The sequence below is a fragment of the Lissotriton helveticus genome, chromosome 1_1 (genome assembly GCF_964261635.1).
Source record: "Lissotriton helveticus chromosome 1_1, aLisHel1.1, whole genome shotgun sequence".
In the NCBI taxonomy this organism is placed as follows: Eukaryota; Metazoa; Chordata; class Amphibia; order Caudata; family Salamandridae; genus Lissotriton; species Lissotriton helveticus.
Window position 1 is genome coordinate 446065812 of NC_136057.1, and position 25937 is coordinate 446091748.

The window sequence follows — 25937 nt, forward strand, 5'->3', positions numbered from 1 at the left end:
ACTTTTCCAACTATATCGAGACAGCGGATGGCCTAGATCCCTCACAATCCGGTTTTAGGCCCAACCATAGCACCGAATCCGCCCTACTGGCTGTCACCAATAACATCAGGATGACGCTTGACAGTGGAGGGTCGATGATTCTGGTGCTATTGGACTTATCCGCTGCCTTCGACACGGTGTCTCACGATTTGCTTCTCTGCCGTCTGAGAGAGATAGGGTTGGGAGGCGTGGCACTGTCCTGGATGGAGAGCTTTCTTTCGGGTCGTTCTCAAGAAGTCAGATTGGGCTCCCACAAATCCACCGCCAGGGAGCTCACCAGGGGTGTGCCACAGGGCTCATGCTTGAGCCCTACATTGTTTAATGTATACGTGGCCCCCCTGGCTGACTTAGTGAGATCGTTTGGGTTTATACCGGTGTCCTACGCCGATGACACCCAACTTCTGTTCCCCTTTAAGACCTTCTCTCCTGCTTTACAACGAACATTTGCAGAAGGAATGAGGGCAGTTTCCAAATGGATGGCCAACAACTGCTTACAGTGCAACGTGACCAAGACAGAGGTTGTACTCTATGGGGAAGCAGCAACATCATGGTCCAGCGATTGGTGGCCTTGTGAACTGGGACCCGCCCCCATCCCCAAACAGACCATAAGAAATCTGGGAGTGTTATTTGATCACTCATTGACTTTTAAAGATCATGTCAACCAGGTTGCTGGTACCTGTTTCGGGGTTATCTCTCTGTTGAGAAGGGTGTTTCCTTTTCTCCCAGATCACCACAGAAAGACCTTGGTCCAGGCCCTGGTCGTCAGTAGACTGGACTACTGTAATGGCCTTCTTCTGTCATCTAATGAAGGCCATTTTAACAAACTACAGGTGGTCCAGAACACGGCCGCGAGGTTAGTCAAGAATGTTCCACCTAGGACTCCCTCCCAGCCACTGCTGAAGGAACTGCACTGGCTGCCAGTGCGACTGCGGACCAAATTTAAAATCCTGTGTATAATTCACAAATGCTTGTTGGGGATAGGCCCGAAATTTCTCAGCACAGCCTTCACACCCTATGTGCCTGCCCGCTCACTACGATCGAGCAATCTCCAGCTCCTTAAGGTTCCCAAAATTAAAAAAGCCCGTCAAGGAGGTAGGGCTCTGGCCTACACTGGGTCTGTTCTGTGGAACACCCTCCCCCTCTCACTAAAGCTCAGCTCTGACCACCTGTCTTTCCGAAAAACCCTGAAAACCCACCTCTTCTCTAGCATTTAATTTCATTCCCCCACTACCTATTAGCACTGTCCGGGTACAGCAGCAGGTTTCCCCTGGATGGCAAAGCGCAGAGATACCCCTTCGGGGGTCTATTCAGGCGCTATAGAAGCATATAAATAAATAAATAAATGCACAGTGTAGTTTCTGATCAATTTTAAATGCCTCACAGATTAGACAAATTATTAAAATGAAGTCCTGTATCTGATTCCAAAGTGACTGGAAAACCAAACCGAAGAATCAATTCCCTCAACAATAGTTTGGCAACTGTGAGGCTATCATTTCTCCTCGTAGCGTATGCCACTACCCACCCTGAAAACAAGCACACTTTGACAAGGACATACTTCATTCTGTGGCTTGGGGCCAATTCTATTAAATCCTGCTGTAACCTTGTGAATGATCCTTCTGCCTTTCCAATGTTTCCTCAACTGACCACTGTCTTCCTACCTGGATTTTGCTGCTGTCAAATAAAACACCTCTGGCAAAGGCTCTCTGCAACTGCCCTAAACTTTGGATTGTAACAATTCTGTCTGAACAGTCTGATCATAGCGTCCCTACCTACATGTGTGTCTCCATGATACATTCTTGCCATTTGAGGGAGTAAGCAGCCTGGCATGACAGGTCTGCCATCAGTGTACACCCAAACCTTGTCCTCTGTTCTCCTTTCACAGACTGATTTTATCCAGTTTTTCTTCTCGCTTACATCCACCTCATCCTGCAATTGTCTCTCCTCATCCCATGTTTCTTCACTTGTTTCAATTTTTCCATTTAGTGCCATGTTATTTCTTGTACAATATTGAGCAATCTAGTCAGCATATCGATTACCTGCCGTCAAATAGTCATTTCCTGACTGGTGAGCAGCACACTTGACCACTGCTATTTCTTTTGGCATTAGTATTGCTTCAAATAATTCTTTAACATTTTTGCCATTCCTAATAGGGGATCCTGAAAAAGTCAAAAATCACCTCTGCATCCATAATTGGCCAAAGTCATGCACAACCCCGTAACCATATTGACTGTCTGTAAATATGGTTACCTTCCAATTTTTCCCAATTTTGCATGCTTTTGTTAAGGCCACCAATTCGGCTACTTGTGTAGACTTGACTCCCGGTAAACAGGATGCTTCAACACCTCAAATAATTTGCATACAGCATATGCTGCACTGAGTCTTCCTCCCTCCAGTCTCAGGCATGAGCCATCTACAAATAATTTGTGGTCTGGGTCTTTCAGGGATTCCTCTTTGGGCGCGGCTTGGTGCACATCTCAGTTACGTCCAAACAATCATGATCTACCTCCTCTTTCAATTCTTCACAATGTGGGTCTGGTAATAACGTGGCTGGGTTTACCATTGTACACCTTATTACTGTAACATGTTCTGCTCCAAGAATCACTCCAAGAATCACTCTTTCATACTTTATCATCCGACTAGGGGTAAGGTGCTGTGTTTGAGTTCTTGTTAGCAGAATCTCGACAGAATGTGGAACATAAACTTGAACTGGTTGTCCCATCACAATTGACTCACTCAGTTCCGAACTCACACAAGTAGCAGCTACTGCTTTTAAGCAGCCAGGTAAAGCTGAAGCCACAGGATCCAAAGTAGGAGAAAAATATGCACTGGACGTTTGCTTAATCCATGTCTTTGGTTCAAGACTGAAAGTGCTCAAGTTTCTCTCTCACAACAAATAGTGCAAAATCTTTCACATAATGAGGCATTCCTAGGGCAGGGGCCTCACACAGAGAATTTCGCCATCTCTCAAAATCTTTCCACACTTTCATCAGTCCATACAATTGGATCATTCACTCTTTTTGGTGTCAGCTTTGCCAACAAGGAGAACCCAACTATCCACTGCCGACAGTATCCAACCACTCAGAGAAACATTCTTATCTCTCTTTGCGTTTGCAGTATCTGCATTTGCTTGATAATTTTAATTATTTCTGGGGTCACTTTTATCACTCCTCTTTCAATCTTGTGGCCTAAATATCTGACTTCTGTTCGTCAGAATTGCAATTTTTCTGGTGACACCTTGTGTCCTCCATCAGCCAAATGGTTCAGCAATGCAATAGAATCAGTTACACAATCTTCTTGTAATTTTGATGCCGCCAGTAGGTCATCAAAATACTGTACTAAGACTGAATTTCTTGGCATGACTTATGTCTCCAGACACTTTTTCAGAATTTGATTGAAAATTGAGGGACTCTATATATACCCTTGAGGAACTCGGCCCCATGCCAATTTTCGTACTTAAAGGCAAAAAGGTATTGGCTATCTAGGTGTAAAGGAATAGAGAAGAAAGCTTGGCATAAATAAATTACTGTAAACCAGCCTGCATTCCAGGGTATCTGATAAAGGATCACTGCTGGATTTGGTACTACAGGACAACAAGGTACTACAATTGTATTGATCTTTCTCAGATCCTGCACTGTCCTGTATTTTCTGCTAGACTCTTTAAGTCCCATATTGGCAAATTACAGGGACTCTCATTATTTCCTTCAAAATGCCTTGTCTAATCATTCGATCAACTTCTGAAATAACTCCTGTTTTCACTTCTGGACTCATCTTGTATTGTCAGGTGTAGGGATAAACTGCACCTTCTTTTACTGTCACCTTCACTGGATCTACGTTTGTCATTAAGCCAATTCATTTTCCTGTGAAATCCCATACTTCTGGGTTCACTGTTTTTCTCAATTCTTCGGGTAATTCATTTATTGTTATCAATGAGTACATTTAATCTATTTCTGTGCCTTGTTTAGCTAGCATAATTTTGTATACAACATCTTCATCAGGGGTTTGAAATGCAACACCATCCGGCGTGCAATAAATTGTGCAATTCATTTTGCAAAGCAGATCTCTTCCTAACAGATTTACTGGACTAGAGTCGCAGACTTTTAATCTATGCATGTCTTTGAAATCTCCAATATGCACTTCCATGGTTTCTGTGAGTAGGGTTCTAATCTGTTGATTTGATACGCCTACAACTTGGATCGAGTCTCCCAAGAGGGGTAGGTTTGGGATTTCTGCTGTTCTCACAGTAGAACGGGTAGCACCAGTATCCAATAGGAAAGTAATATCATTACCTTCCACTTTCCCATCAACAAATGGACCTGACTGATCTACCGGCAAGGATGCGCCAAGTACGCACTCCTCTTCCTCCCCCCTCAGGCACGTCATTTCAAATTACTAAATTAGTCTTCATTATTCTATAAAAAATATTGTGAAACCACAGAATTTTTCTTACCACTTTCTCCTTGAAATCTGGCGTCCGCACTGTACTTTGGATGACCCACAAAATTTGGCATAGGAGCTAGATGCACCGTGACACTGTTTATTATCTACTTGTTGCGACTGATTCACAAGCACTTCATTCTGCGTCTGGATTTAAATTTTGATTTGGCCCATTATTATTCTGAATACTCTTACACTTGTGCTTCCAGTGTCCAAGCTTTCTGCACGCATGACAAGGAAACTTCTTCGCATACTCTCTATTCATTCATTCTTTAAATATACCACCATTCGTCGCCTGATCATTCTGAGTCTGTTCCTTCATCTGACCATCACCCTGACCATTTAATTTAAGTTCCTGCTGTTCTGCCAATTTCACCTGTGCCCACATATTTTTCTCCTTTAACTTTCTATGACTTGCTTCAATATTGTCTCCACAATACTTTGCGTACTTCAAAATATAATCTATCGTTTTTCCGTGCCAACATAACGTATGCTGCTGAATCATTTGACTAATCTCTGGTTTCAGACCATACACAAACCAATACACAAAATATCCCATATCTTTATCTCCAATATTCTCGAATCCAATATACTGCTTAATTGTAGCAGTCGCTCATAGTACGCATGCACAGACTCATTTGGCTCTTGAGTGGTTCTGTCTATCTTTACCCAATCTGTGTCTTTTGGTGGGATTTTGCCTTTTAGAAAAGTAATCACTTGATGATATTTCTTCATTACCTCATCTGCTCATGTTTTAGAATCTCTGGGGTACTCCTCACTTGGCCAATCAATAGTAATTTTACATTCCGTCCACAAATCAGTAGGTACTACTTTGTCGAACAAACCATCAAAATCTTTTAACAAAACCTTCAAAACTTTCACAAATCTTTCAACTTGTTTGTACCATTCAACTGGTTTCTCCCTTAACCTAGGAAATTAAATCGTAAATGACAAAATATCCTGTCTGCTCCATGGAACATCAACATATCCACCACCAGGTACCTCACTCATGGGACACAGTCTTTGTGCCTCCTCTGATTCATTCAACAAAAATGCAGACAATGCCTTCCTTTGCCTGAGCTTCCTCCTCTTTTCTTGTCCACCTAGTTCTCCACTCGTCAATGTCTCCCCATTTTTGCAAGATATTCATTAACTCCTTAACCTGTAGCTTCCTACCAGACACATTCATATTCTCCAATTCCTTGTCAGTAAACTCCACTCAATATGGTTTCTGTAATACTTTTGACCTCCTTATGTCTATTCGCATCTCTGAAGCAAGTTCTGTCAATATCTCATGAAATAATTTTGCATTTCTGGTTATACTCCTTCACACAAACAACATTTCTTCTTCTTTGTAATGATTCAATCTGTCTATTCCTTTGTTTCCAGCTATCATTTCTTCCAATTCTACTTTTAGTATGTAAATATCTAAAATCTTTTGGGTTGTGTACTTTGCTTTTCTATTCCCTGTGCCCATATCTCCAAATCTTCAGGAGTTACTGTTGCTGAGCTTCTAGTCCCTGAGGGTATTACAGATCTTTTCTCTTTTGAACTACTGGGTGTAACTCTTTTTGGGGTTTCACTTATTGGCTCTCTTATTGGTAGATCCATTAATGAAATAACTGAATCGCACTCACTGGCTTAATTATCAGCTATTATTACCTCCTTTCTAGAATTATTCAAAGGTGTTGCAACAAGTTAGGGCTTTGGGCAATTTATTTTATCTCCATATAATGGAGTGACAGGACCTATAGTCACTGGCACAGTCAATACTCCAGGGTTCAAATTTAATTGTCCAATTCTCTGTATTAATTTGTCTCTATTTTTATTTAATGCGTCTTTCTTTTTGTCTTGAAGCACCCTATTAACTGATGTATCATGCACAATTTGTGGAATTAAGGGTGTTCCCATTACTGGTGAACTCAGGGTGACACTACTAGGTCCATCTAGATACGGTGGAGGGTTATTAGTTAAAATATCCTCCAAAAATTCATCATCTGACTCACCATATCCTGTTACATTCATGTGCTTTGTTTTTTCCCTACACTTGCTCCTTTTCTGTTCCTCAGCCATTAACACTGGATATAACCCTTCTTATACCATAGCTCTCCTCCACTGCTTCATCTGATCTTCTCATGACATATGTATATATCGAGGAAAAGGTCCTAAATATCTTCCACTCCTGTTTTTCTCTCGTTCAGATGCCTCAGTTTACCATTCTTCTAAAGCCTCATACTGTGTTAACCTAGGTCTTGGTTCCAACTCATTCATTCTCAATCTTAAATTCTGAAGTATTCTTCCATTAAACGTACCATTCTTTGGCAACGCTAAAGCTCCATCAGCTCTGGTATATTCTATCCAATTCTCTATCCGCACACAAGTATGATATCCTCTTTCCATCATCATAAAAGAAGCAGGCGTTTTCGGGGGTAGAATAAGAATTCCTTCTCTAGTCGTCACAGGTTTATCTCTCTTAAAGAAATTTTAAATTTTCTTCACAAATGACATCTCTCTCTTTCCACCATATATTTTGGATGATCGATGTATAAAGTTATACCTCGCAAACCCTGAAAATACTCGATATGCGCGTCTCGAATTAGAATTCCACATACAACTCCTTTTTCACCCAATCCTAATGCGGTTTCTATTTTTCCAACCAATCAGACTCAGACTTATACTCATGGTCTGACCAGTGCTCCGGCGACTGACCCTCCCTTCACCAGGTAATTCGACAACTTAATTTTCTACTTTCTTTAAGATAAAATCCCTTATTAACAACATAAAAACATTTGTTACTCTGCCTGTTCCACTAAAACAAAGGCTAGATCTTTGACTTATTCTGGAGACTCAGAATAGCTCCTCTTTTACTGCGAGTAAAAATCTCTGTTTAGCCTTCATTCAAGCTCGAGAGAACCGGTTAATCCTTCGGTGTTACCCTTTCTAGGTGATAAAAGACCAAAATTTCACCAGCGAACCTTCCGCTATCACTCACACTCAACTTTTATACGAAATAGTCCCTAATTTAACACTGCCAGCCCTGCATATCTTCTCAGTGCTATTCCAACCGACTAGTAACCTCACTGTAGTGTGGCTTCTATCACCACCCGCTATTCATTCCCCGGAAATTTTTCCAGACGACACAAAACAAGACACTAACTCTTTTTGTTAAAAATAAATCAAAAATCAGTACTTATCACCAAACTAGTCAATAATAACCAAAGTTCTTCTACCAGAAAATAGATTCAGCGGCGTACCAGCAACAGATACTTCAATACCATATATTCACCTGGGCCCATAAACACCCTCTCACAAATTTGGGTAAAAACGCTGGAGTCAAAGTTTATTATTTTTCATACCTCAAGATTGATCATTCCTTATTCCTAACCAACCTTTCACTGTTCAAAAAGTTCTTTCCTCTGGTTGATGGACCATTAGTTAAACTAGTTGATGGTGACAAATTGTAACTTAATTCTAACCTTAATATTTAAGCAAAATAACCACATACTCTGAAAGTTTTAAATCTTTATCTAAATCCTTTGTGTGAAAACCATTCCAAAGTACAGTACATTCACCATCACTCATAGGAGAGAAAATTCAATGAATCCAATCATTAACACATACTTCAAACTTGCAATGACGTGTGCTAAGAAAGGTGAGGACAGAGAGAAAAGAACATCTGCAACCTTACGAAATTGATAATTACCTAGGATGGTGTGAAGGCAAAACCCGTGGCCGAAGGGCTGGTAGGGGTACCCCGGAATAGATCAGGATACAAATACTTCAGGACAGTATTCATGACAGTATAGATGATAATTACCTAGGATGGTGTGAAGACCAAACCCCTGGCCGATGGGCTGGTAGGGGTACCCCGTGATAGATCAGGAGACAAAGACTTCAGGACAGGATTCAGGACAGGATAGATGGCCTCTAGCACCGGCGATCACGTCGCGCACCTCTCTGACACTCTATCTCCTCGAGATTCTTCCACGCTCTTCTTCCTAAGCCTAATGATTAGGATAGTAGGCTCTATGTTCAGTTCTTCATCAGCATCTCTCCTACAGCACCCACGGCTCACAGAATCTCAGCATTGACGTCTCTCTCAGACAGCATCCCGGCCTCAGCTAATTAACTAAAGCTACCTCAATTATACATTTTCTTTCCTCATGTACCACCCAATAATGATTCAATATCATAAAATACTTAACTCTGATTGGTCAGGTAAGGGGGGAAGATCATCACACCATGCTTACATGTCACCTTTTTTTCAGTCAGCCTATCGTTCATAGACCCATCCCCTTAATTTTTATGCACAAACTTTATTCCCACCCGTATTCACATATTATTTGCAACATTTATAATAACTTCCGCATTTTCTTCTATTCCCTTGAACTCTTCACCGCTACATTCCCAGGCCAGAGCACTCTGTCGGCCTAGGCTTGTATTCAAGTTTGTAGTCATCGTTCCGGGTTCACTCTTAATGGGCATGCGCTGATGCACGATTCAGTCACATGGCTCTGCTTATTTCTGTCATACTTGAGAGGCCCAAATGTGCACTAATAATAAAGTCAGAAAAACAAAGATTACTTAAAAGAACAAAAGGTTTCACTGTTTCCCACCTTTCTCTACTCTATTTCCCTTTATTCATTAATACTTTCCCTGCATTAGCATTAGTGAAATAGCTCCACTTAGTTTCAAGCAAATAGATGCAAAGAATGTGAGTCTTCTGGAAGCCATTTTGGTATTCTCTGCTTATGCGTAAGAATTTAGCGATAGCTCATCATACTGCGTAGATGCAATTTGCGCATGCGCAATAAAGATTTCCCGTTAGCAGCCATTTTAGAACTTCGTTTGAGTTACTTACGTTAGTAAACACATAGGCAAGCTTCTATGATCTTTATTTTTGGTGTGGTGCATATTAGTTTTACACAATACATAATTAATACCATGTTAGGGAGTTAAATGAGAGGATTGCTTCCGAGCGAGTCTCTTTTCTACAAGTCCTTGCTCCATCACTACAGTGGAGCCCTTCATCAGATGTCACATTTGAGAACAGAGTCCTTGGTCTGTTTAGTTAGACCAGGCCACCAATAGCACTGCTACAATAATAAAATTGTAGCAGTAATCCCTGCATGTACTGAACTCAGACCCTGATGTGCAGCTAGTATTAACCCCGGTCTGCAATCAGTGTTAGGTATGACCCGATCCCCCACTCATTGAATGTGAGCATATGGTTTATTCTGTGCATCTGACTTATAGTTAGTACTTGAGTGGAAAGTCTTTCAGCAGGAGTATGTTGTTGTGCGCAGAATTGACTGCCACCATGATATCTCTGTCTATTCTCGTACTAGAGTGAGTGAATGCATCACCTACAGCAGTACATACTGTTGCCTTAGCAGCTTCATCAGCCATGGAATTCCTTTTAACATGAACGTTAACACATTGATGACTCACTCAAGGAGTGTATTACATGAGCCAGTGACAAGCAATCTTTCAGCTTTGCCACGTGTTCCCAAAGCATCTAGTGCTTGATTGTGCAACCTTTAGAATCTTAAAATCCATTTTGGCCCCTGTAGTGAAGATATTCATTATATGACTGGACGCAATAATTCGATTCACACACTATAAGTGTGGGCAATCCATGATCCATATTCTCCAGTTGCAGTGTTAGGGCTCTGAGTTCTGCCGTTGCTCTGGTCACGGGTAACAGGCATTACCGATGGTTCACAGTAGACCACAAGCATTTTCAGTTTACAGTGCTAACCTTTGGCCTTACCAGCGCCCACCAGGTGATCACAAAAGTGATGGCTGTGGTCGCAGATAAGGGGTTCCAATCTTCCCCTGACTCGACGATTGACTGTTGAATGCAGGCTGTCGTATCCCACCTCCAGACTATGGCTGACCTTCATTCGCTGGGGTTCACTATCAATGTGCTGAATTTGCACCCAATTCCCTCTCAGAAGCTCCTTTTTATCAGAGCAGTTCTGGACACAGAGCAGTTTCAGGCTTATCCTCCCGAGCAGCGAGTCCAGGATATTCGGGCTATAATACCGATGTTTCAGCCTCTATCCCGGATTTCGGTGAGAATGACCTTGAGGCTGCTGGTTTCATGGCCTCCTTCGTTGTGCTAGTGGATCATGCCAGATGGCATATGCGGGCTCTGCAGTGGGTCTTGAAGTTAAAGTGGGCTCAGCATCGGAGGAATCTTTTCTATGTCGTCCAGATCTTGGAGGGGACTGCATGTCAGTTGCAGTGGTGGCTCACGAACCAGGATTGGCTCAACGGCAGATCCCTCTCCCTTCCCCAACCACAGATTTCAGTGGTGACAGATCTGTCACACCTGGGATGGGGCTGTCAAATGGGAGAGGCAATCGGGGGTCTCTGGTCTCCAGCGGCGTCAGGGCTCCACATCAAACTTCTGGAGCTTCGGCGATCTGTCTCCCACTGAAGGCATTCCTTCCTTCTGTCAAGGGAAGAGTGGTGCAGGTGTTCACGAACATCAGCACTGCCATGTGGTACTGCAACATACAGGGCGGGTTGGGGTCGTGGACCCTATGTCAAGAGGATCTTTGCCTTTGGACATGGATTGAACATCAGGGCATATGCTTGGTGGTTCAACTCCTGCCAGGGCGGACAAACTCAGCTGCCGGTGCATGATGGATTCCAAATAGCGTCTTCACTAGGTGGTGGTGCAAGGTCTCTTTTGGCAGGGGGGGGGAGCCTTGGCTCGATCTGTTTCCCACCGAAGAGAACGTGCAATGTCAGCAGTTCTGTGCGTTGGAGTTTCCATGGCATGGTGGCACTCGCTCGACAACGCTTTTTGTGACAAGTGGAGTTGTGGCCTCCTGTACGCCTTGCCGCATACCTCTTCTACCCAGAGTGCTGAAGAAGAACATGGGCGACCGGGCCCAAGTCATTCTTGTGGCTCCGGACTGGTCACGAAGATTCTGGTACCCCGAACTCTTTAGCAAGGCCATTGATCCTTAGATCAGACTGCCTCTTCTGTAGGATCTTCTGTCGCAGCAGCAGGGGACGGTTCTGCACTCTCACCTTTCCATCCTCCACCTCCTTGCATGAAGATAGAGCAGCAATAGTTGAAGCTTTCAACCTTCCTCCCAAAGTCTATAACTTCACCTTGGCAGCCAGGCGTCCCTCCACTAAAACTGTATACGCCTGTAGATGGAACAAATTTGTGTCATGGTGCCCACCAAAGGCTGTGGATCCCCTTTGTGCCTCTCTTTCAGGTTTTCTCCTCTTCATTCTCTCTTTGGCCCAAGAGGGCTATGCTCTGGGCACTCTTAAAGGCTACCTTTCGTCCATTTTGTATATTTCTTTGCCTTCCTGATCCACCTTCTCTTTTCAAGTCCCTGATTGTAAATAGATTTCTAAAGTGCATTACTCATCTCTTTCCTCCTACTCCTTTCGTAATGCCCCAATGGGACTTGAATCTTGTCCTTACTTATCGTTTATGCGCTCCCTTTGAGTCACTACATAATTGTCCTCTTTGTCTTCTTACTTTAAAGACTGCTTTCCTGCCATCACCTCTGTCCTCCAAGCCTCCCTTTCTTGCTGTTTATCCGGAAGTGGTCCTTTGCACTAGGCCCTCTTTTCTGCCCAAAGTGGTTACCTCTTTCCACATAGGTCCGACCATCACATTGTCCATCTTCTTCCCGCCTCCCCACCCTTCCAAAGAGGAGGAGCGACTCCATCCTCTGGACCAAAAACGTGCGCTGTCCTGCTACCTTGACCACACTAAACATTTCCGGGTGGATGATCAACAGGTCGGGCCGTGCACAAACGTACCATCTCTCGATGGGTTGTCCTACCCATCAAAATCTGCTATTCTTTGGTGAAAAAGGAACCTCCAGTATGACTGCTCGCCCACTACCAGGGTGACGGAGCCACTACTACTTTGGGACATGTAGTTCAGTTGATTGACATCTGCCTAGCAGCCACTAGGGTATCCCTGCACACGTTCACAAAACATTACCGCCTGGACAACCAAGTCCGGAGAGACAGCTTTTTCTGCTGTTCTGTTCTCCTGGACTTCCTGGTGTGTACTTAGTTTGCTGACCCACCTCCGGGTTTGGTTTTTTTTGGGTATCTATTCTAAAGATAAGGAATCTATAACTACAGTCTCTTCAGATGAACAAGTTACTTACCTTCGGTAACGATAAATCTATAAGAGACATATGTAGTTATAGCTTCCTTACCGCCCCACCATCCTCCCTGTTCTGGGAACTGACTTCTAGGGATAGGGACTCCCTTCTAGGGCCCTAGTTATATGCATCAGTTGTCAGTGTCTTGCATGGCTCTGCGCTTCTGGCGTGGTAAGTTGTGTCAGAGCTGACATCAGCGCACAGGGTCAGCGTTTAAGGAGCCACCGCAGCGTGTTCCCGGCAACTACGACACCGACGATGGACGCAGAGTCGTCGAATGCCACCTACCAACGCACAGGGGTACTTCTACAGGAGACATTCTCCGTATCCAGTCTAATGCCTGGGGGTATTTCTAAAGGTAAGGAATCTATAACTACATATGTCTCTTACAGATACATCATTACCGAAGGTAAGTAAGTTGTTCAACACTCTTATGTAGTACTTATCGTAATGTGCTGTTTCTGTACATGATTGGAAGCTAATGGTTGGGATAGATGAGGTTGACTTGGATGGGAGGTGTTTGTTGTTATAATGAGACTTATGTGGTTTAAAACATGTGTATGGGGGACAACCCTTCCAAAGTGAGAATGCCATTCGAACACAGGGCAAGGAGTGAAACAGTGTTTGTAGCACTTACTTGTTTGACACGTTATCCTCCATAGTCATCCTTTCTTGACATAGTGCTTTTATTGACTGTTGTATTGTATGTTGCCCTGCCAAGAAACTTTGAAAATAAACATGTTAAAAAAGTTCTCCTGATCAAGAACTGAATTTGACAATTAGAAAGTGTAAAAAAAGCCCAGAATCACAAGCCAACAAAAGAGGCTAGTACCCCTTGCTCTGGAGTGGGTAAAATAATGGACCGAAGAGAAGGACTGACGAGCCCTTGTTGCAACATGCCTACTACATCTAGTGTGGATGCACAAAGGCTCCTGCAATCAGAAAGCGTGATGGACCAAGGAATTGACACTAAATTCTTTGCGCTGTTGAACAGACAGCCTGTTTAGGGCCTGTTAAGCTTCAGATATTCGCTCAGACTTGCAAACCCTTGCCATTAACCTGAATGTGGTGAGGCTTCCAAATAAAAGATCACTTGGCTGTTGTGAAAAATGACACGATCCTTTTCAGCAAGCTGAAATTGCACCACTAATGTAGCTCCTGAATGCCGACACAGTGAACTATCAAACTTTTACCCATGGTTCATATCCCTGGGAACCAAACTGGTTGGGGGATTGGGGTGAATTCAAATCTCTCTATGCCGAAAAGCGGGGCTCCAATACACATCTTGGCCCAGCATCAAGTATCTCCTTCTTAATAGATTTCTGCCCATCTAAGTCCGGATGACAGAAAGGCAGTAGCAAAGAGTCTTTTGAATCTCAGATGGCTGGAGATCCAGGTGCAATACAATGAAATGTTACTCACTTGTAATCCTAGTTCTCCAGTATCGAATCTTTTCATAGAGTCACATGTATCTTCCCCGTCGTCATGGTGGGAGTCTCGCGGTAATAAGAAAAGAAGTCCCGTAGAAGTACATAAGAAACAACCAGAAGGAGAGACAAACTTTGGCAGTCTTTAGCCTCCTTATGTAGGTCCAAACTTCGACCAATCACAGACCAGCACTAGACCTCGGCTCCCCAGTCAGAGCCACCAGACCTCAGATTTCTAACCACACATCGTGTGTAAGGGAGTCTCCCTTGGCTCTGCTCAGTTTTCCAGTGGTGAACTTTTGACCTTGTTTGAATTCACCTCAAGGTCATCTTCCGTTGAGAGGAAGTGTAAAAATGAGGGCTCTACCTCATTAAAGGCTGATGTGAAGAAGTTAAAGGCAGAAAAATCCTCCACTGCCGGTAAAACAGCTGTTAAGCCTAAAGAAGTCGTCTGCTGCTTCTCTGCCTGTCACACCTCTCATATAGGCTTCGTCGATGAAGAAAACACTGTTGATGGACCCGTCATCGATATCTTCTTCTGAATCTCCGACTTCTGTGGTGACGACCGCTTCTTCGACGAGAACAGTGACAACAATCTCTTATTCTATGGCATTGTCAACAGCTTTGGCAGTGACGAGGACGACAGTCACTACGTCGAAGTTCGTGTTTACGGCGATGGGAACATTACTGCTATCAACGGGACGACCGAGGTAGTGTTCAAATCACCTCCTCGGCCGATATCGACGACGATCACTATCAGGCGTCTCCCATCGTCGAAGGCGTCGTCAGCGGATCATGTACAGGTTTCTAGAAGCTTGCATCTGGTACTAAAGTCACCAGGAATTTCACTTTTACCCAAGGTCTCCCCTTTACTTCCTTCTCACCGCCTGGATACGAAGGAATCAGGGTATGGCAGTCTTTTTGGTCCTGCCTATAGTCATTTACAACTGAGAGTCAAATGTCAGGACACTGATGAGGAAGAGGAAGCACAAGCACAATCGAAGTATATGGCAGGGAACAATTCTTTTACAGGACGCTCCCAAGTTCAGCGCTACAACTCTTTTCAAGAGCACTATCCCTACGACCCTTATGAAGAGCGTCAGGAGATTCTGAGAGATTCCATGCTGGTCACAATCTCCCTAGTCACGGATCTCAGACATATGGTTAACGTTTACTATAAGAGATTTCCGGACTCTCATGTTCCAGTTCCTTTGATACCTGGTGTTCTGAGTATTCAAGTTGCTCCTCCTGTGGTTACTCCGCAGCTTGTTGCTCAGGCCAAGAAACAGGCTCCTTGATGTATTACCATCCTGGATGATTACATAGAAAGTGATCCAGATATCTGAAAGAGACACGTTAGTATTAGATTCCTTACCTTAGAATATCCCCAGGCGTCAGACTGGATCCGGAAATTTTTGCGTAGCAGTACCCTTGCGCGTCGGTAGGCGTCGTCTGCGGCTCCGCGTCTGTCGTCTGCGTCGTGGGCGCCGTGATGATGTCGTCGGAGTACTTAGACGCCGCCTCCGCGTGCTGACGTCAGTTCTTCTTTTTTCCGCGCCAGCAAGCGCAGATCTGCAAAAAGCAGTAACCCTAGTCATTTTTGACTAACCTTTTTGATCACTTTTTGATCTTTTTCGAGTCTTCGACTCCAACGGTGCCGTAGGGATGCCCGGCTTTAAGCACTGTGAGGATTGCGACCGTCTGATGTCGGTCACGCATCCTCACCGACGGTTTTTAACTTGTCTCGGCGTCGATCACGACGACAAGGCCTGCTCCGACTGCCGGGCCCTCTCTTCGAAAGCCAGGCGGGAGCGGTCCCGCAGGCGACTCGAACTCCGGCAGTCGGTCCCGCGCCGCGAGAGGTCTCGGTCCCATGGGAGGTCGAGGGACAGGTCGCGGGCTCGGAGCCTCCACAGCTCCGAGAGTAGGCCGCACTCCTCCGGGTCGAAGTCGTCGTCAGGTAAGCGGCACAAGAAGTCCAAGCGGCGTCATCGCTCTGCGGACTCCCCCCGACGCTCGCGCGATGCGGCCGGGGGTTCGGGTGACCCCACCCACGCGGCTCCAACGGAGTCGCAGGCGCCGCGTCCAGCCCCATACCCTACGGTCCCTGGGCTTCACGCGACGCAGGAGGAGATTGAGCGCTTCCTCATGGCCATGAGGAATCTCTCTCCTCCGACGGGCTCCGCGGCGCCTTCGGGCCCAGCGGACCCGTCTGGGAACCCTAGCGGGTCGGGGGGTTCGGCCCCGACGCCGCAGACGCCTTCGGGCCCGGCGCCGCAGGTTCCCGCTATCCAGACGCCGCCGGCGCCTTCGGGTCCGGCGCCGAGGGGTTCAGTTGTTCCGGCGCCTTCGGGCCCGGCGCCGCGGGACGCCGCTGGACCTGCTTCGGGATCTGGTTCGTCGCCGGTGGACCTTACGACCTCCCCGGTGTCGGACCCTCAGGTGTCGCCTCCGGCGCCGTCCTCAGGCGGCGCCGCCCCCGGTCCTGCCCTCGTTCCTGTTTCGGCGTCGGGACGGCCCCGATGGGCGCTGCTCCAGACGTCGTTTGGAGAATTTAACTTCTATGAACAGGCCCCATTAGTTGAGGACCCTGAGTTTCAGGAGATGGTGTGATCGTGGGGGTGTCGCGGGCCGGAAAATCAGGCAAGGAGGCCGGATATAGTGGGCTATAGTAGAGTTTTATTGGTACGAAAGTCAATAGACAGGATGACAAAGGCAGTCCGGTAAGACGGGTGGTTCTTCCTGGTCGACGATCTTCTATTGCCGGGTCTTGGGATGTTCTTCGTCTCCGTAGCTGGGGAGATACCTCGGAGGGCAATAAGAGAGAGAAGGGACCGTTAGACCGAACTTGGTCTCAATCGTATGCTGACACCGACACCGGGACGTGTGGGGGAAGAAAAGAAGGACTAGTGAGGTAGGGTTCTATGGGGAGGAGGAACGTACGGAAGTCAGGGAAGTAGGTCAGAGAAAGTGTGTTAGGGTGACGGTGGCGGGAAGAGGGGTGTTTGCAAGGTGAAGTGCTTTACAGTAATCACAGTGCAGTTAACGTGCGACAAGTGCCTAAAGGTGAGAGGACTATACAATATATACACTGAACACCTAGCGTGCTCACGGGGAGGTTTACGCTACTCACCCGGTCCGCCGTAGCTCTCCAGTTGAGCTACGGCCGCTCTTCAGCCACCTCCTCAAGGGCTCCACCAGTCCTCCGACCACTCGTCTTCTTCGGCTTGCTCTTCCTCTCGCTCTCCGACACCAGTCTGAGTATCCTGCCACAATGCTCCGACGTCGTCCTCACAGTGGCGTTCGCTTTTCACTGGTGCTGTCGCTGCCTCGGAGGCGGGCCTTCCGGGTTCACGGTGACGTACTTCCGGTGCCTGAGGCCTGGTGATAGGTTCCTGGAACAGAGAGAGGGGCGGGGCACTGTGGGTCATGCTGTTCGCTCTGACACTTACGGACCCGAGGGGGTTGTCTAAAAGTGCGTGAGTGGGAAGTCCTTGACAACGGTAAGGTTTCAGGGGGGCACAGGCCAGGCGGGGGTGTAACAGGGACCGGGTCACAGATGGGTACTGAGGAGGACTGGGAGGGGTCTGATGACCCTCTGACCAGAGAATGTCAGTCTCATGAGGACTGGACAGGAGACCTTGGGGAGGCCAGTGGCCTGGACACCTCTCCAGACACTGGTTTTGTCTCCCCTCCTACCATGGCTACGGAGGAGGGGGCAACCTACAGTGTGGTGCTGATGAGGGCTGCCAAGGCCTTGGGCCTTGAGCTCCCCGTCGCGGCCGTGAGGACTAATCTCCTCACTCAGGTCCTTAAACCGCAGTCAAGGTCGGCCGAGCCTCTGCTGCCCTTTAATGAGGCCTTGACCGACGTTCTTCTGGGCACTTGGTCCAAGCCCGCTACGGGTTCGCCCGTAGATAGGAACGTGGCCAGACGCCACCGTCCAGCCCCGGGCGACCCATGTTTCCTGTCCACCCACCCTACCCCCGAGAGCCTGGTCATCCAGGACTCCAATTCCCAGACCGCGTTCCCGTCGGCCCCGCCGGACAGGGAATCCAAGAGGTATGACCAGTATGGGAAGAAGATCTTCTCATCCCTTAGTCTGGGCCTGCGGTCTTCCAACACCGCCTGCCTCTTGGGACGTTACACCCACTCTGTGTGGGATAAGGTCGCGGAGGTGCTGCCAGAGTGTCCTTGGAGGTACGGGCCAAACTCGGCCAAGCCCTTGTGGAGGGCCGGGATGCAGCCAAATATTCCATCAGGTGTGGGCTGGATACCACCGACTCGCTAAGTAGAGCGATGGCAATGATGGTGGCGGTCAGACGCCACGCCTGGCTGATGTCCGCCAACTTTTCGGCAGATGTCCAGAACACACTCATGGACATGCCGTTCGATGGCCGTCGCCTCTTTGGCGACAAAGCAGACCATGCGCTTGAGCGCTTTAAGGACTCCAGGGCTATGGCCAAGTCCTTGGGTCTCTCGGGCCCGCGCCAGCAATCGGCTGCTTTTCACTCCTTTCATGGCCACGGAAGGGGTGCGCCCGCACGCGCCGCCAGCCACGCTCCGCAGGGCAGTTGATTCTCATTGTCTTCGGTCTCATCACCTCTCTCCATTTCTGTATCAATGGCAAACTCTCATGAGGGACAAATGGGTGCTGGATATTATCCAACACGGCCACACCTTAGAGTTTGTCCATAAAGCGCCTCGAACTCCGCCTCCAAGAAAATCTCACTATCAGCATTTGTCCTTGTTGAGGCAAGAGATTGCCACGCTGCTAAAAAAAGGGCGATAGAAAGAGTGCTTTTCGGGCAACGAGGGAAAGACTTTTATTCCAAGTTCTTAGTTATAAAGAAAAAATGTGGAAAATGGAGGCAAGTCATGGACCTAAGGCAGTTAAACAAATACATCAAAAAGCCGTCTTCAGAATGTTATCTCTCCAAAAGATTCTCTTAGGGCGATTTTCTAGCTTCCCATCGACCTCATACTCATTGATTCAAAGCATCACCAATTCCTGAGATTCAAGGTGGATGGGGTTCATTACCAGTTCAAGGTTTTGCCATTTGGCCTTCGCTCAGCTCCGAGAGTCTTCATGAAATGCTTGGCTCCGGTAGCGGCCTTTCTGAGACGACAGGGACACCAAGTTAACCCTTACTTGGATGACTGACTGGTAAAAGAGGTGACATTTCACTCTGCCAGAAAATCTACACAGACCTGTCAACGGCTCTTCAAGTCTCTGGGGCTACAGCTCAACGTGGAGAAGTCACATTTGGTTCTGAACCAGAAGTGTGTGCTCCCAGGAGCACTTCTAGACACATGGCTAATGAAGGCGTATCCCACTTCGGAACTGAATCTCAAGATAATGCGCTTAGTATCCCTTCTACGCGCAAAAGAGTTTACTTCTTTGAGAGTATTCAAATCCTTACTGGGGATGCTGTTATCATGCATCCCTTTGATTCCAAATTGCCGGCTACACATGAGGCCTCTGCAGGAGCAGTTGGACATGCAGTGGGTGCAGATACACGGTTCATTCAAGGACGTCATCTCCCTCTCTCGGGCGATAAAACAGTCTCTGTCATGGTGGAAGAAGGAAATCAGTATTTCCCGGAACTTTTGTTCCAACCAGTTAAACCTCATTATATTATGAGGACAGACGCCTCAATGGATGATTGGGGGGTCATCTTCAGGAGCTGCAAATTCACGGAAAATGGTCCCTTCAAGAAATACGTTCATACATCAATCTCTTAGAACTGAAGGCAGTGTTTCTGGGACTGCAGGCCCTTCTTCCCAGAATCCAGGGATCCTCCATTCTAGTAAAAGCAGACAATATCACAACAAAGTTCTACCTTGCCAAACAAGGGGGTACTAGGTCTGTCACTCTATCGGAACAGACCAGGAGATTTGGAGATGGATAATTCATCACCACATAGCATTACAGATAGAGCATGTCCCGGGCGTGGACAACGTTTGTGGATAGGAGCGTGGCACGACGCCATCGCCCGGCCACGGGGAATCCTATTTTCTTTTCCCAACACCCCACTCCTGAGGTTGTCCAAGCCTCTGCATCAACGAGCACATTCCCTACCTCACCACCAGACAACGAATCCAAGAAACTGGAGCAGTTTGGTAAAAAAATGTTTTCTTCTGCCATTACAGGGCTGCGGGTCGGTGAACACTGCATGCCTCTTGGGCCGTAATTCCCGCTCTGTGTGGAATACGGTGGCACGCGTGCTGCCTCAATTTCCGGAGGAGGCTCGGACAGTGCTCTTTCAAGCTATTGTTGAAGGGAAGGATGCAGCCAAGTTCACTATCCGTTGTGGCCTTGACACTGCCGACTCGCTGGGCAGGGCGCTTTCCACGACAGTGGCGCTCCATTGCCACGCCTGGCTGAGGACATCTGATTTTTCTGGGGATGTCCAGAATACTCTGATGGACATTACCCTTTGATGGCATTTGCCTTTTTGGCATCAAAGCAGATAGTGTGTTGGAGCGCTTTAAGGACTCGCTGGCTATGGCCAAGTCCTTGGGCCGTTCCGCCACGCGCCCTCCTCCGCCTTCTGCTTTTCGTTCCTTTCGTGACCACGGAAGGGGCGCCCGACACATTCACTACAGAGCCCTATGCCTGCGCAGCAACATTCTCAGCGCGGACGTGGGACTCACTGAGCCGGGTCAGGGGGGGCCAGCAAGTGGGTCAGTCCACCTCCACCCCAGCACTACTGCCTCCAAACCTTCCTTGTCCAGTTTTTCAGGCCCACTAAATGCCAGTGGGCGGCAGGATTCGCCATCACCTCCCCCACTGGTGCACCATTACTTCAGACAGGTGTGTTTTACAAATAGTCCGAAGGGGCTACTCCCTCCCCTTCGATCTTCGAGACTTCTCCTCCAGCCATGCCACTCCAGTACCACCGCATGTCGAGGGATCACTTGGCACTTCTTCAACAGGAAGTCGTGGCCCTCTTGGCCAAGGGGGCCATCGAGCGCGTTCCTGCTCCAGAAGTAGGACTTGGTTGTTAATCCCACTACTTTCTGGTGCCCAAAAAGGACAAGGGCCTGCGTCCTATCCTGGACCTCAAGACAAGTTCAAGATGGTAATAATGGCTGAGGTCTTGTGTGGCCTCGACCCTGGAGACTGGATGGTAGCGTTGGACTTGCAGGACACATATTTCCACATTCCCGTCCTGCCGGCTCACCGGCGTTACCTGCGGTTTACAGTAGGCCACAAGCACTTTCAGTTTAGCGTGCTCCCCTATGGCCTTACCAGCGCCCCTCAGGTGTTCACAAAAGTGATGGCGGTGGTCGCAGCTCATCTGTACAGATCAGGGGTTCCAGTCTTCCCCTATCTCGGTTACTGGCTGTTGAAGGTGGGCTCGCCCCGGACAGTCGTCTCCCACCTCCAGACTACGGCTGACCTCCTGCATTTGCTGTGGTTCTCCATCAATGTGCCAAAGTCTCACCTGATTCCCTCTCAGAAGCTCCTTTTCATCGGAGCTGTTCTGGACACAGCACGGTTTCGGGTCTATCCTCCCAAACAGCGAGTTCTGGACATTCGGGCTATGATTCCAATCTTTCAACCCTTGTCCCGGGTTTCGGTCAGAATGACCCTGAGGCTGTTGGGCCTCATGGCCTCCTGCTGATCAATCATGCCAGGTGGCATATGCGGGCTCTGCAGTGGGATCTGAAGTTCCAGTGGGCGCAGCATATGGGGAACCTGTCTGATTACGTCCAGATCTCGGAGGGCACTGCACAAGACTTGCAGTGGTGGCTCACAAACTGACATTGGGTCAGTGGCAGATCCCTCTCCCTTCCCCAACCGGAGCACATAGTGGTGACGGATACGTCCCTCCTGGGATGGGCGGCCACATGGGAGAGGCGGAGATCAGAGGCCTCTGGTGTCCGGCGGAGTCCAGGCTCCATATCAACCTTCTGGAGCTCCGGGCAATCCGACTTGCACTGAAGGCATCCCTTCCCTCTCAAAGGGAGAGTAGTGCAGGTGTTCACAGACAACACTACTGCCATGTGGTACTGCAACAAATAGGGCTGGTGGGGTCGTGGACCCTACATCAGGAGGCTCTGCGCCTCTGGACATGGCTGGAACATCAGGGCATTTTCCTGATGGATCAACACCTGGCAGGTTCACTGAACGCCAGGGTGGACGAACTCAGCCGCAGGTGCATGATGGATCACGAATAGCGTCTTCACTCGGAGGTGGCACTTGGTCTCTTTCAACAGTGATCTCTTTCAACAGTGGGGAGAGTCTTGGTTAGACTTATTCGTCACTGAAGAGAACATGCATTGTAAGCAGTTGGAATTTCCAAGGCGGCATTAGCTAGGTGACGCTTTTTGTCACGAGTGGAGTTGCGGTCTGTTGTTCGCCTTTCCCCCTATACCACTTCTGCTCAGAGTGCTGAAGAAGTGCAGGGGCGCCCGGGCCCAATTTATTCTTGTAGTTCTGGACTGGGCTCGAAAAGTTTGGTATCCTGAGCTACTCAGTATGACCATCGATCCCCCGATCCATCCGCCTCTTCGGGATGATCTTCTATCGCAGCAGCAGGGGATGGTCCTCCACCTGAACCTGTCCAGTCTCCACCTCTTTGCGTGGAGATTGAGCGGCGGCACTTAAATCCTTTCGACTTGCCTCCTAAAGTCTGTGATGTCATTCTGGCAGCCAGGCGTCCCTCCACTAAGTTGTTATATGCCTGCAGGTGGAACAAGTTTATGGCATGGTGTGCAGCAAAGGCTGTGGATACCCTTTCTGCCCCTCTTTCTGAAGTCCTACTGTTACTTCTTTCTTTGGCCAAGCAGTGCTCTGCTCTGGTCACTATCAAGGGCTACCTTTCTGCTATTTCAGCCTTTCTTAGGCTTCCTGATCAGCCCTCTCTTTTCAAGTCCCCTGTTGGAAATAGATTCCTCAAAGGCATTGCTCATCTTTTCCCTCCTATTCCCTTTGTAATGCCGCAGTGGGACTAGAATCTGGTTCTCACATATTTAATGTGCGCTCCCTTTGAACCTCTTTATAACTGTCCTCTTCGACTGTTAACTTTGAATACTGCTTTCCTGGTTGCCATCACCTCTGCCAGGAGAGTGAGTGAACTCCAGGCTATTTCTTGCAAACCTCCTTTTCTGTCTGTCCATCTGGACAAGGTTGTGCTCAGAACTCATCCATCCTTTCTGCCAAAGGTTGTCACTGCCTTTCACATCAGGCAGACCATCACTTTGCCCACCTTCTTGTTGCCCCTGCATCCTTCCAGAGAGGAAGAGAGGCTCCACCGTCTGGACCCAAAACGTGAGCTCTCATTTTACCCAAATCGCACCCTACAGTTTCAGCTGGATGAGCAGCTGCTTGTTGGCTACGCAGGTGCCAAGAAAGGTCGGGCCGTACACAAGTGGACTATTTCCTGATAGGTTAGTCTTGTGTATTAAAGCCTGTTATTCTCTGGCGAAAAAGTAGCCTCCAGTGGGGCTGCGTGCCCATTCCACCAGGGCGACAGCTGCCACTACGGCATCGGGACGTGGTTTCCCTTTACAAAACATTTGTCAGGCAGCGACATGGACCTCGTTGCACAGTTTTACTAAGCACTATTGCCTGGACGGCCAAGTCCGGAGAGACAGCTTCTTTGGCCGTTCTGTTCTCCGGGACTTCCTGGTGTGATCTTGGTTCGCAGACCCACCACCGGGGTTGGTATTGCTGGGGTATCTATTCTAAGGTAAGAAATCTATCACTACATGTTTCGTTCAGATGAACAAGTTACTTACCTTCAGTAACGATATATCTATAAGAAACATTAGTTAGTGATAGATTACTTACCGCCCATCCTCCCCGTTCTGCAAACTGATTTCTAGGGTTAAGGTCATCCCTTTCAGGGCCCAGTTCCAATGCACCAGTGGTCAGTATCTTGCATGACTCTGCGTTCCTGGCACGGAAAGTCGTGTACAGAAGTGACTTCAGCGCCCGAGGGCGGCATCTAAGTAGGTGCCGCGATGTCATGTTGCAGAGCCGCACGACGCCACCTGCCGACATGCAGGGGTACTGCTGATGAAAACTTTCCGGATCCAGTTCGACGCCTGGGGGTCATTCAAAGATAAGGATTCTATCACTAACTAATGTTTCTTACAGATATTTTGTTACCGAGGTTAAGTAACTTGTTCGGCAGGTCAAAAATGCATTACCTGTATTTAGTATACACTGTAGCTTTTAGAGAGCCAGCAGCTTCCATCATCCAGCATGGACAGTACTGGCACTATGTCTCATCGGCTCAGTTCTTTTTGGAAGGTAGGATATGCTCAAAGCGAACTTTGTATGCCATGGTATTCTACTGAATGACATTGACAACCAGGGAGGAGGGAAGGTTGATGAAAACTACATTGAGAATACTTATGATGTAGAACTAGGCTTACATGTGAGTAACATTTCCTTCAGCATCGCAGGATTCTCACTTATAGTCATGAATGGGGAATAGAGTGGCAAGCATATGTCTGCTCTGTGGCTGTCAATGCAAAATAAGTTGACCTGGGTGTGAAATTCTGCTCCTCTCGCTGAGTTTTCAGCGTTTTTCCCACTTCTCACTCCGTGTAGAGCGCAGAGTTTTTTTCCTCGCTTGCGTTCGCCAACGTTAAGTTGGCTAGCAAGTAAACTCTTACTCCAAACTATCTACCAGCGAGATTTCTCAAAGCGGGGGTCACGGATGGTTGCTACCGCTCCCGTGGAGAAACCTTCCATACCCGTTGAGGAAGCTGCCGCTTGAGTAGAACATCGAGCGGCAGAAAGAAGCAGCACCCTCTTGCACTGTGTGTGGTGCAGATAGCATGGCAGAGGTTTTTGGTTACTTCGCGGAGTTCTGCAAACTCAACCCAGGCCTAAAAACAAGGCAGAATGTTATACAAAAGTAAGGTAAAAAATGAGTGTAATTTATATATTTTTATTACTGCAGTTTTTAGACAATTAATATTTTACAAGGTCATTGCTTCCTTTTTAAAAAATGTAATTAAATGTAGAAAAACTATTTTGATATGAAATTTTTTTAAACAATTGTTGCATGAAGTTATAGTAAAGCTTCTTTTTCAGCTTCTGATCATGCAATGTGTGTTTTTACCTGATATGCTTTTATGATTTTATGATTGAGCGGATTATATCAATACATTTTGCAGAGTTGCTTAACCCACTGAGTGTCATTTTGAGAATGTTTATCTACACAATAATTTCTAGGGAAATTACTGTACAAGTTGCTACCTTACATCTTTTTGAAAGAGGAACATTCTTAATATAAGCGGTAGATGCTGCCTTCCTCTATATTAATGTGCTTTTGGCTTACCAAGTAAAGATTTGTTTGCTAGTTGGTATGAATATGCAATGCAGGACACCATACAACAGCCTGTGGTCTGTTTGGTGGATACTAAGCCTGTATGTAAATGACCATATTTTATGAAGAAATTAGTTGTTTTTATAATGGGTTTAGTTTTATTAAGATCCGTGTTTTCTGATAGAATGGACAAGTGTTGTTGCACCTGTAATAGTTTTGAGGTTTTTAGCCGTTCTAGTCACAACTTCCTAAAACTATAATAAGTCACTACCCCTGGGTCGTCTGTATGTGCATAGCGTGGGTCAGGCCTATGGATACTAACCGCTCGGGTCGTACCCAGAAATCTTGATTGTCACCTATTAGTGTTGATAGGCCAAACCAACCATCCCTTCCAATTGGGAGCTGAGGAATTGTATGTAACATTCTGTACCATTGCACCCAGCATCTCCTGACTTATCAGTGTGTCATTTAATATACCTTCAATAGGTGTGGGCAATGGAATGCGTGGTGTTTTCAGATCTTTTATTTTTTCAAACCAGTAGCAGATAGTCTGTTGCACTGTCTGTTCAGTAGTATTATCTGTAATG

General features: G+C 47.0%; 1 protein-coding gene across 3 annotated transcripts in view; it reads left to right on the forward strand.

Annotated features, from left to right (window-relative positions):
- SMC1B (structural maintenance of chromosomes 1B) overlaps positions 1-25937 on the forward strand; it is a 2760606-nt gene that overhangs the window by 1981155 nt on the left and 753514 nt on the right. The window lies entirely within an intron of this gene.